Below are 12,047 nucleotides of genomic sequence, written 5' to 3'. Positions count from 1 at the left end.
TAAATATGAAGTGAAATGAATATATATCTGTACTGGTGATTTAAAATGTTTGACAATTTATTTCAGAATAAAAAATATTTTGTTTTTCAGACATCTGATGTACTAATGAGGTTTGGAAATGAATAGATACTAAATAGGCTGTCCTATGAATATTTATCATAGACATGAGTTCATTCACTTATTAACTTATTAAATAGTAAATAATAATAATTCATATATATATATATACAGGGAGTGCAGAATTATTAGGCAAATTAGTATTTTGACCACATCATCCTCTTTATGCATGTTGTCTTACTCCAAGCTGTATAGGCTCGAAAGCCTACTACCAATTAAGCATATTAGGTGATGTGCATCTCTGTAATGAGAAGAGGTGTGGTCTAATGACATCAACACCCTATATCAGGTGTGCATAATTATTAGGCAACTTCCTTTCCTTTGGCAAAATGGGTCAAAAGAAGGACTTGACAGGCTCAGAAAAGTCAAAAATAGTGAGATATCTTGCAGAGGGATGCAGCACTCTTAAAATTGCAAAGCTTCTGAAGCGTGATCATCGAACAATCAAGCGTTTCATTCAAAATAGTCAACAGGGTCGCAAGAAGCGTGTGGAAAAACCAAGGTGCAAAATAACTGCCCATGAACTGAGAAAAGTCAAGCGTGCAGCTGCCAAGATGCCACTTGCCACCAGTTTGGCCATATTTCAGAGCTGCAACATCACTGGAGTGCCCAAAAGCACAAGGTGTGCAATACTCAGAGACATGGCCAAGGTAAGAAAGGCTGAAAGACGACCACCACTGAACAAGACACACAAGCTGAAACGTCAAGACTGGGCCAAGAAATATCTCAAGACTGATTTTTCTAAGGTTTTATGGACTGATGAAATGAGAGTGAGTCTTGATGGGCCAGATGGATGGGCCCGTGGCTGGATTGGTAAAGGGCAGAGAGCTCCAGTCCGACTCAGACGCCAGCAAGGTGGAGGTGGAGTACTGGTTTGGGCTGGTATCATCAAAGATGAGCTTGTGGGGCCTTTTCGGGTTGAGGATGGAGTCAAGCTCAACTCCCAGTCCTACTGCCAGTTTCTGGAAGACACCTTCTTCAAGCAGTGGTACAGGAAGAAGTCTGCATCCTTCAAGAAAAACATGATTTTCATGCAGGACAATGCTCCATCACACGCGTCCAAGTACTCCACAGCGTGGCTGGCAAGAAAGGGTATAAAAGAAGAAAATCTAATGACATGGCCTCCTTGTTCACCTGATCTGAACCCCATTGAGAACCTGTGGTCCATCATCAAATGTGAGATTTACAAGGAGGGAAAACAGTACACCTCTCTGAACAGTGTCTGGGAGGCTGTGGTTGCTGCTGCACGCAATGTTGATGGTGAACAGATCAAAACACTGACAGAATCCATGGATGGCAGGCTTTTGAGTGTCCTTGCAAAGAAAGGTGGCTATATTGGTCACTGATTTGTTTTTGTTTTGTTTTTGAATGTCAGAAATGTATATTTGTGAATGTTGAGATGTTATATTGGTTTCACTGGTAAAAATAAATAATTGAAATGGGTATATATTTGTTTTTTGTTAAGTTGCCTAATAATTATGCACAGTAATAGTCACCTGCACACACAGATATCCCCCTAAAATAGCTAAAACTAAAAACAAACTAAAAACTACTTCCAAAAATATTCAGCTTTGATATTAATGAGTTTTTTGGGTTCATTGAGAACATGGTTGTTGTTCAATAATAAAATGAATCCTCAAAAATACAACTTGCCTAATAATTCTGCACTCCCTGTATATATATATATATATATATATATATATATATATATATATATATATATATATATATATATATATATATAATAAAACAGAGAAGGAAAAATTGCTAACAATTCTATACTAAATCAGAGTAAATAGTTAAATGTTACCAGTGTTGAATAAAATAGTTCTTAAAAAGGACTTCCGGTGGGCGGCGACCCAAGATGGCCACAAGATTATGAAGCTCTGCATATTATCTTAAACTTTTTGTTTAAAAGTGGCCAAATATCAAGCCATCCTAATCTCCCTTAGCAGTTTGGCTGTTTGGGAACCCTTATTGGATCAGGATTAACATCACCTGGCCCCCGAGAGGTCAGAGGACTGTGTGAAGTCAGGAGAGTTTGGAAACCGGAGCAGAGCACAGAGTGTTATTCTGTGCAATTTAGAACACAAAATGGTTGGCTCTACCTCAGAAGACAACCAATATCTGGAATTGGTACTTTCTTTGAAAAATCTGTTACTACCAGCATTCATTAAGCTGGAAGAGGCCACACAACATTTGCTGACTGAGATTCAGGCCCCTGGTTCTAAATATGTCCCGACAAAAAGGTGCCAACTAGAAGCTGTCTCCTCCGATAACAGTGACGCTGCACAGGACAGATCCCCCCAGGGACGCAGAGAAATAATGGAACACATACCCTGTTTGGAGGAAGCTAATATCCCTTTGACAGATTTGACTAAACAGGCTGTGGATATCCGTGAGCCAGACGCTTTTTGCTATCATACTCTGAAGACGGCTAAACAGACAGTACCCTTTGATGTCTCCAAGATGGCGGCTGTGGCTGGGATGACGTTAGGCTGTGCTGTGGTTGAGAATCTGCCTACAAGTTTTCCTATACATCCCGCTACAGACCCACCCGCTACCTCAGCAAAGACAATGGACAGACCTTTTATTACGCCTGGGATCCCCCTGACCGGAGAGCAGCATGGCGGGTTGTCGTCCCCAGCGCACAGGCTCCACACCAGATTTGGATCACCGATCGTTGCTATGGGACAGGAACGGCATCGGCTAGGATGGGAGGGCTGTAAGTGAGCTGATTTCTGCTGTGCTCTGGCTAACGCGCTGCAGAAACTTAATGTACTTCTTTGGGCTGGATAAATGGATGTGAAGTCTCGCAGCAGGCTAACCCTTACATGGATATTAAGCTGAAAGTGTGTATATGGTTATGCTGGACAGTTTGTGATGCTATTATCCTTTCTTCTATATAGGTCCCTAACGCAGTGTTTAAATTAAGGCATAGGTTACCTTCACTGATAGCGCCCAGATGCAATTAATGTTCTGAGATACTTAACCTGCACCAAGTTTGAGACGCTCTCGATGCAGCTTTTATGCCTCTTCCTCTTATTTGTATCTTCTATTCTTATATAACATAATGGTGTCCAGAAGGTCTGATTATAAGGGCTGTAAATGATAAGCTAATATTTAATATATTGGTCAGATTGAGATTCAGCTCAAATGTTACCCTAAATATTTATCCATGCTCTGAACTTTAGTGACGCTGTTCTCTCCTCATTATCAACTAACTGTTTGCTAGGTTCCTAACCAGCTTATACACACTGGTATGTATAGTACTTACATATGCTGCAAGAATGTTGAACATGCAAAGTATTTATTCTATGGTTCCTATCTGTGTAGGGATACAACCTCACCCAGGCATATTAAAAGTCTGTATTATTCCCCCCCTTGAAACCTACACCACAATTTATGTTAGAGGACTGCGGATTAGGATCTCAATGACTCAACCATACCTATATCCTCTAATAAAAACATAGTCTGACCTAGCCCCCCTCTGCAAAACTGCCAATAGTATCTCCGAGAGCCACATGTTGAACATGTTATGGTTGTTAGTTTTGTTTTGTTTTACTGTGTTTATTTGTTTGTTTGTTTGTTATAAAATTGAGACACAAGGGTTCTTTCCCCCTAGTCTAGTAATTACTTATTATAATTAGTTCTATGGCCTCACATGTAAATAGAATTTCTCTTTGTGGATACAGATTTAATTTCAGAAGAAATCTTATGTACCAATATGTCATCAAATTATTATTTTTTTTTCTTTTACTATCTTGCCCCGGTGATCTGTGAATCACAACATTGTATTATGGATTTCTTTGGGGGAACTTACTGTATAACTATATGCTGTATGTCTCTCAATAAAAAGAATTTAAAAAATAGTTCTTAAAAAGTCCAAGATGGTGAGAAAAAATGATTAATAAATGAAGGTATTCCCCTTACCAGAAATGACCTCCATCTAATGAGGTAAGTTACCGCACCTGTGAGGGAGAGATCTCCACCTTGCTTGTTCTTTATTGGACTTATTGAAATGATTTTCATCCACCTCCAGAGTGTATGGTAAGTAATGGTTCTCCTTCTGTCCTCTTGTTCAGCAACAGGTGCTCAGAGTAAATAACAATAAAAAAACAAAATGTATGCTTACCTGATAAATGTATCTTTTTTGACACGATGAGTCCACGGATCATCTTAATTACTAATGGGATATTCACCTCCTGGTCAGCAGGAGGCGGCAAAGAGCACCACAGTGGAGCTGTTAAATATCATCTTCCTTCCCTCCCAACCCAGTCATTTGACCGAAGTAAAGGAGGGAAAGGAAGTAACAAGGTGCAGAGGTGTCTGAAGTTTATAATAACCAACAACCTGTCTTATACAAAAAAAAAACAGGTCGGGCCGTGGACTCATTGTGTCAAAAAAGAAATAATTTTATCAGGTAAGCATACATTTTGTTTTCTTTTTAATGACACGATGAGTCCACGGATCATCTTAATTACTATTGGGAATCAATACCCAAGCTAGAGTACACAGATGATACGGGAGGGAAAAGACAGGGAACCTAAACAGAAGGCACCACTGCTTGAAGAACCTTTCTCCCAAAAGTGGCCTCAGCCGAGGCAAAAGTGTCAAATTTGTAGAATTTTGAAAAAGTGTGAAGAGAGGACCAAGTTGCAGCCTTGCAAATCTGTTCCACTGAAGCTTCATTTTTGAATGTCCATGAGGAAGCAACAGCCCTTGTGGAATGAGCCGTAACTCTCTCTGGAGGCTGCTATCCAGCAGTCTCATATGCAAAACGTATGATACTCTTAAGCCAAAAAGAAAGAGAAGTAGCCGTAGCTTTCTGAAAAAATGGGGGGGATGGGATAGCGCTAACAAAGCTCTAGAGACTAATGTATTATATTACTAATGTATCAATGTTTATGGATTGTAGTCTAAGCTCAGCTGTTATATTACAACCTATTGTATAGTCATATATATGAGCTGAATCCCTACACCATATGTGGTATGACTGTACTAATATTAAGCCAAAAGTTATCTGTTATCAAGGAATTTCCTGACCTAAAATGCCTATATTCGTGCAAGTTCCCCAGAGAAGGGCACTGAGACCCAAACCATAAAAAATAATGAAGTAGCTTTCAGAAATTATATTTTCTCTCAAAGAACAGTTTAAAAATACAATAAAAGCGTATATTAATAAAAGTTTAATATCTATACAAGATAATAATTCAATGTCATAAACACTATTTGTAGCAAATGTTTAAAAAGTAAATTTAAGATTGATGCCGGCATCCAGAATATGTTACTTAATCAGTAAAATATGCAGTAAAATATGCAATACAAATCGGTGCACATAGTATAGCTTATATATACAGTGTATCAAGATAGATTTTATTAATCTGCCTAATAGAATGGTAACATGTAACAAACTGTAGAGTACACGTATATTAATGTGAGGTTATATGCGGCCAGAACCAGTCCCAAGTTCTGCTGGTTCCGCAATGTGTCTTTCAGGACTTATTAGATATGACTAGTGTCAATAGTGTAATACTTCGACCTTATTCCAGTGTCCGTTTGTAGGATCCGTTTGTTCAGGCTTTAAGGTAAGTTTGTCCGTAGTTGTGCAGACGCTTATTTCGATTATCCATTGGGTCTGAGTTCAGCTCCGGGTTAGATGTCAGCTGGATCCACCACGTAGCATAGGTGTATTGCGTGAACTGGCAGTTTTACTAGTCATATCTAATAAGTCCTGAAAGACACATTGCAGAACCAGCAGAACTTGGGACTGGTTCTGGCCGCATATAACCTCACATTAATATACGTGTACTCTACAGTTTGTTACATGTTACCATTCTATTAGGCAGATTAATAAAATCTATCTTGATACACTGTATATATAAGCTATACTATGTGCACCGATTTGTATTGCATATTTTACTGATTAAGTAACATATTCTGGATGCCGGCATCAATCTTAAATTTACTTTTTAAACATTTGTTACAAATAGTGCTTATGACATTGAATTATTATATTGTATAGATATTAAACTTTTATTAATATACGCTTTTATTGTATTTTTAAACTGTTCTTTGAGAGAAACCGCTCTTTGAGAGAAAATATCTTCTAATTTCTGAAAGCTACTTCATTATTTTTTATGGTTTGGGTCTCAGTGCCCTTCTCTGGGGAACTTGCACGAATATAGGCATTTTAGGTCAGGAAATTCTTTTGGCTTAATATTAGTACAGTCATACCACATATGGTATAGGGATTCAGCTCATATATATGACTATACAATTGGTTGTAATATAACAGCTCAGCTTAGACTACAATCCATAAACATTGACACATTAGTAATATAATACATTAGTCTCTAGAGCTGTGTTAGCGCTATCCCATCCCCCCCATTTTTTCATTTTTAACCTAGGTGGTTTTTTGAGGTTATACCGCCTATCTTGGGATGAGTGTAGTATATTTGAATGAACTTTCATCTTTTTTTCAGTTAGCCGTAGCTTTCTGACCCTTACGTTTTCCTGAGAAAACCACAAACAAGGCAGAAGACTGTCGAAAATCCTTAGTCGCCTGCAGATAAAATTTTAAGGCACGAACCACGTCCAAATTATGGAGAAGCCTTTCCTTCTGAGAAGAAGGATTAGGACACAAGGAAGGAACAACAATCTCTTGATTAATGTTCCGATCAGAAACAACTTTAGGAAGAAAACCAGCTTAGTACGTAGAATTACATTATCTGAATGAAAAATAAGGTAAGGAGACTCATACTGCAATGCCAAGAGTTCTGATACTCTGTGAACAGAAGAAATAGCAACAAGAAACAAAACTTTCCAAGATAACAATTTAATATCTAAGGAATGCATAGGCTCAAACGGAGCCCCTTGAAGAACTTTAAGAACTAAATTCACACTCCATGGAGGAGTAACTGGTTTGAACACAGGTCTGATTTTAACCAAGGCCTGACAAAATGATTGTACATCTGGAACATCTGCCAGACGTTTGTGTAACAAAATAGATAAGGCAGAGATTCGCCCCTTTAGGCAACTTGTCAATAATCCTTTCTCCAAACCCTCTTGGAGAAAGGATAAAATTCTAGGAATCCTGACTCTACTCCATGAGTAGCCCTTGGATTCACACCAATAAAGATATTTATGCCATACCAACTAGGGGGCTGTGGATCAATAGAACTCTTAGGCCTGGAGGAATATGGTTTCTTAAAACGAAATAAACTGCCTTTCTTTCTAGATGCTAGATTTCTATGGGAAAGTATGCACTTACCATCTACCCCACAACACAGGAACACAGACACACTGACTTTACAGGTGCAAACTTCTTCAGTTGAGACTGGGGCTTCCCCCCCGACCCGGAGGTGGAGGGAAGTACTGATATCCTTGGATGGATGTTTGTTGAGGTATGGTTAATTTTCTGCATCTTGGCGTTAAAGCTTACAGGCTTCTCCACTGAATAGTGGAGGGTACATTAGAGCGGAACACAAGAAGACTGGGGAACATTGGCCTTTTACATTTTCGAAGGATCTTAAAAACTCAGGGTAGCTTCACCTATTATTACACTAAATTTTTCAGTAGATTAGGAAGTTAAAGTTGTTTATAGAACAATGCAACTCGACAACAGATAAGAAAATATTATGTATCTGATGAAATGTTGACAAGCCTTGTAAAATGGAAAAATATAAGATATAAAATTTTATAATTTTATATTACATTTTTCTAGTTACAGGCTTACGAACCTGAATCATGGTCTCAATGACCGAGTCAGAAAAGCCCCGCTTGGATAAAATTAAGCGTTCAATCTCCAAACAGTCAGCTTCAGAGAAACTAGATTTGGGTGAAGGAAGGGCCCTTGAATTAGAAGGTCCTTCCTCAACGGAAGTCTCCAAGGTGGCAGAGATGACATGTCCACCAGACTGTTGAAAATCCTTAGTCGCATGCAGATAAAATTTTAAGGCACGAACCACGTCCAAATTATGGAGGAGCCTTTCCTTCTGAGAAGGAGGAATAGGACACAAGGAAGGAACAACAATCTCTTGATTAATGTTCCGATCAGAAACAACTTTAGGAAGAAAACACAGCTTAGTACGTAGAACTACCTTATCTGAATGAAAAATAAGGTAAGGAGACTCATACTGCAATGCCAAGAGTTCTGACACTCTGTGAACAGAAGAAATAGCAACAAGAAACAAAACTTTCCAAGATAATTTAATATCTAAGGAATGCATAGGCTCAAACGGAGCCCCTTGAAGAACTTTAAGAACTAAATTCACACTCCATGGAGGAGTAACTGGTTTGAACACAGGTCGGATTTTAACCAAGGCCTGACAAAATGATTGTACATCTGGAACATCTGCCAGACGTTTGTGTAACAAAATAGATAAGGCAGAGATTTCCCCTTTAGGGAACTTGTCAATAATCCTTTCTCCAAACCCTCTTGGAGAAAGGATACAATTCTAGGAATCCTAACTCTACTCCATGAGTAGCCCTTGGATTCACACCAATAAAGATATTTACGCCATATTTTATGGTAAATTTTTCTAGTTACAGGCTTACGAACCTGAATCATGGTCTCAATGACTGAGTCAGAAAAGGATAAAATTAAGCGTTCAATCTCCAAGCAGTCAGCTTCAGAGAAATTAGATTTTAGTGAAGGAAGGGCCCTTGAATTAGAAGGTCCTTCCTCAACGGAAGTCTCCAAGGTGGCAGAGATGACATGTCCACCAGATCTGCATACCAAATCCTGCGAGGCCAAGCCGGTGCAATGAGGATCACTGATGCCCTCTCCTGCTTGATTTGAGCAATGACCCGAGGAAGAAGAGCAAACGGAGGAAATAGGTATGCTAGACTGAAGGTCCAAGGAACTGCCAGAGCATCTATCAGTTCCGCCTGGGGGTCCCTGGACCTCGACCCGTATCTCGGGAGCTTGGCATTCTTTTGAGATGCCATGAGATCTAATTCCGGATGACCCCACTTGAGAATCAGACTGGAGAACACTTCCGGATGGAGTTCCCACTCTCCCGGATGAAAGGTCTGCCTGCTCAGGAAGTCCACCTCCCAGTTGTCCACCCCTGGGATGTGGATCGCAGACAGGTAGCAAGAATGAACCTCTGCCCACTGAATTATTTTGGTTACTTCTGTCATCGCTAAGGAACTCCTCGTTCCTCCCTGATGATTGATGTAAGCCACTGATGTTATGTTGTCCGACTGGAACCTGATAAACTGGACCGAGACTAACTGAGGCCAGGCCAGAAGAGCATTAAAAATCACTCTCAGCTCTAGAATGTTTATAGGAAGAACAGACTCTGACTTAGTCCAAACTCCCTGAGCCTTTAGGGAGCCCCAGACTGCTCCCCGCCCTAGAAGGCTGGTGTGTGTTGTCACAATCACCCAAGATGGTCTGCGAAAGCAGGTTCCCTGGGAGAGATGATCCAGAGATAACCACCATTGAAGAGAATCCCTTGTCTCCTGCTCCAGTAGTATTCGAGGAGACAAATCCGCATAATCTCCATTCCATTGCCTGAGCATGCTTAAATGCAGAGGTCTGAGGTGGAACCAAGCAAACGGGATGATGTCCATTGCCGCTACCATCAGCCCAATTACCTCCATGCACTGGGCCACTGACGACCGAGGAGTGGACTGAAGGACTAGACAAGTATCGATAATCTTTGATTTCCTGACCTCTGTCAGAAAAATCTTCATTGATAGGGAATCTATTATGGTTCCTAAGAAAGTTACCCTTGTGTTTGGTACTAAGGAACTCTCTTCCAAATTTACCTTCCACCCGTGAGATCGCAGGAAGGATAACACCATGTCTGTGTGTGATCTTGCTTGTTGCAAGGATGGCGTATGGACTAGGATGTCGTCCACATACGGCGCGACTGCAATGCCCCGTAACCGAAGCTGTGGCAAGACCGAAAGGAAGAGCCACGAACTGGAAGGATTTGTCCAGAAAGGCGAACCTTAGGAACTTGTGATGATTCTTGTGAATGGGAACATGCAGGTACGCGTCCTTTAAATCCACTGTTGTCATAAATTGACCCTCTTGGATCAAAGGAAGAATGAAACGAATAGTTTCCATCTTGAAGAACAGTACCCTGAGGAATTTGTTTAGACTTTTGAGATCTAAAATTGGTCTGAAGGTTCCCTCTTTTTTGGGAACCACAAACAGATTGAAATAAAAACCCAGACCCTGGACTTCCGGTGGGCGGTTCTAGAAGATGGCTGTGAGCTTGTGTTGCTCTGAAGAAACTACTCTCTAATTTATGTTATATAGCCATCATTCTATGCCATCTGCATTTCCCTTGACAGATAAGCTGTCCGGGAGCCTCAGGCAGATAGAAGTAATCCACTCTCTTCTTCCCCGGAAGGCATTTAACAAAATCAGAACCCACGAGGGACTTTGTATATACTGGACTCTTTCCCACTGACTTTCAGAGCAATGGAGGCAGAAAAGGAGGTTATTGCACAGATACTCAAGCTCTTTCTGCCTACATTTGATCGCTTACTTCTAAGCTTGGAAAAATTACAGAAAGAAGTTCAAGCAAATGGGAGATTCGGCCTTTCTAAAAGTGACTGTGTCGCCATGCGAACCTATCCCCCAGTACTAGACCTGCAAAATTCAACTATCACGGACCTGCATGGGCCCTCTGCAGCTGACGACTCGGCGGTTCTTCTCTCAGTTCCAGCAGAGAGATTTTGGCCTTCTCACGTGAAAGAGGATCTGCTTCCTCTACCAACATCCGCTGAGCACAGTTGCGGTCCTAGCACTCATCGAGAGAACCAGATGCTAATCCCGGATACTGGGAAGCCAGGCGCTAAGATGCTACCTACACTGGATCTACTACAGGATTTTGCCCCTATACATGTTCCGGAACTAGCCTTGGGACTTACCTACTGCCTTAATGCACTGTTACATTTGGTGCCCTCCGCACGGCAGTTCCCCACTGACAGCGCAGCTGAGCCCCCTGCACAGATTGGAGTCGCAACTCTGTGTTTTCCTCAGTGCTCACAGTTGCCTCTGTCATGCGATCTGCTTCCCTCAGGCTATCCTGTTGATCAGATGAAGGGGTTGCCAGTCTTGTGCTACGAAACTGTAGCGTCGGCCAAAGAGGGTATAGGCTGATAACGGAAAGACCATATTTAAGCCGGCTCTTCTGGTAACTGAACTAATGCGCTCTTTGAATTATCCTCAAAACCTGTGCCGAGTTTGTTAAACAGCACAATGCCTCCCAGATTACATTATACGCTGAGACTCTGTGGAGGTTATCGCAATGCTTAGCTTACTTTGTTAGTGGGCAATGACTTTTACTAGTAAGGTTATCTCCTAAGAGTACATATTTCTGTTTGTGCTTACTACTGTTCTGTTTCTATTATTGTTTTGTGTATATTGTTTCAGTTTGTTTATTTCTTAGGTTAAGGACATACACTGGAGAGTCACTGGTTCCCCATCGTAGCCAAGTATTCCCTTAGTATTGAGCATATTAACTGTCTATGTAGTATGTTATTTCAAACGCCATCTACAGTATAGGTTGTGCACTTAAGTTGCTGCAATGCTTATCCTGATACAAAGCCATTGGCACAAATAATGTATGTCTGCTTGTAATGACGCTGTTTTTGCCTATACCTTATTGCTCAGCTTGTGTTCACTTTATGTACTGATCTAACTCCTAGCTATCTAGGCTCTGAGTGATAGGATCATATGCTTTTACCTAAGCTTTTCAGTAATTTTTTTTTTTTTTTTTTTTTTTTTTCCTTATATAGCCCCCCACGTGGATACTGCTACACAGTTATTTTATGTTTACCTCTCAAAGCTTACATTGACCCTGGTAATTAGTTTACCGTAGAGCAGTATTTTATTTTTTCAGCGTATCGGAAATAGAATTACATGATATCACTCTAACATATCCTTGCTGGAAGTTCCAGTG

The sequence above is a fragment of the Bombina bombina genome, chromosome 7 (genome assembly GCF_027579735.1).
Source record: "Bombina bombina isolate aBomBom1 chromosome 7, aBomBom1.pri, whole genome shotgun sequence".
Taxonomy (NCBI): domain Eukaryota; kingdom Metazoa; phylum Chordata; class Amphibia; order Anura; family Bombinatoridae; genus Bombina; species Bombina bombina.
Note: the sequence above shows the minus strand (reverse complement) of the source record.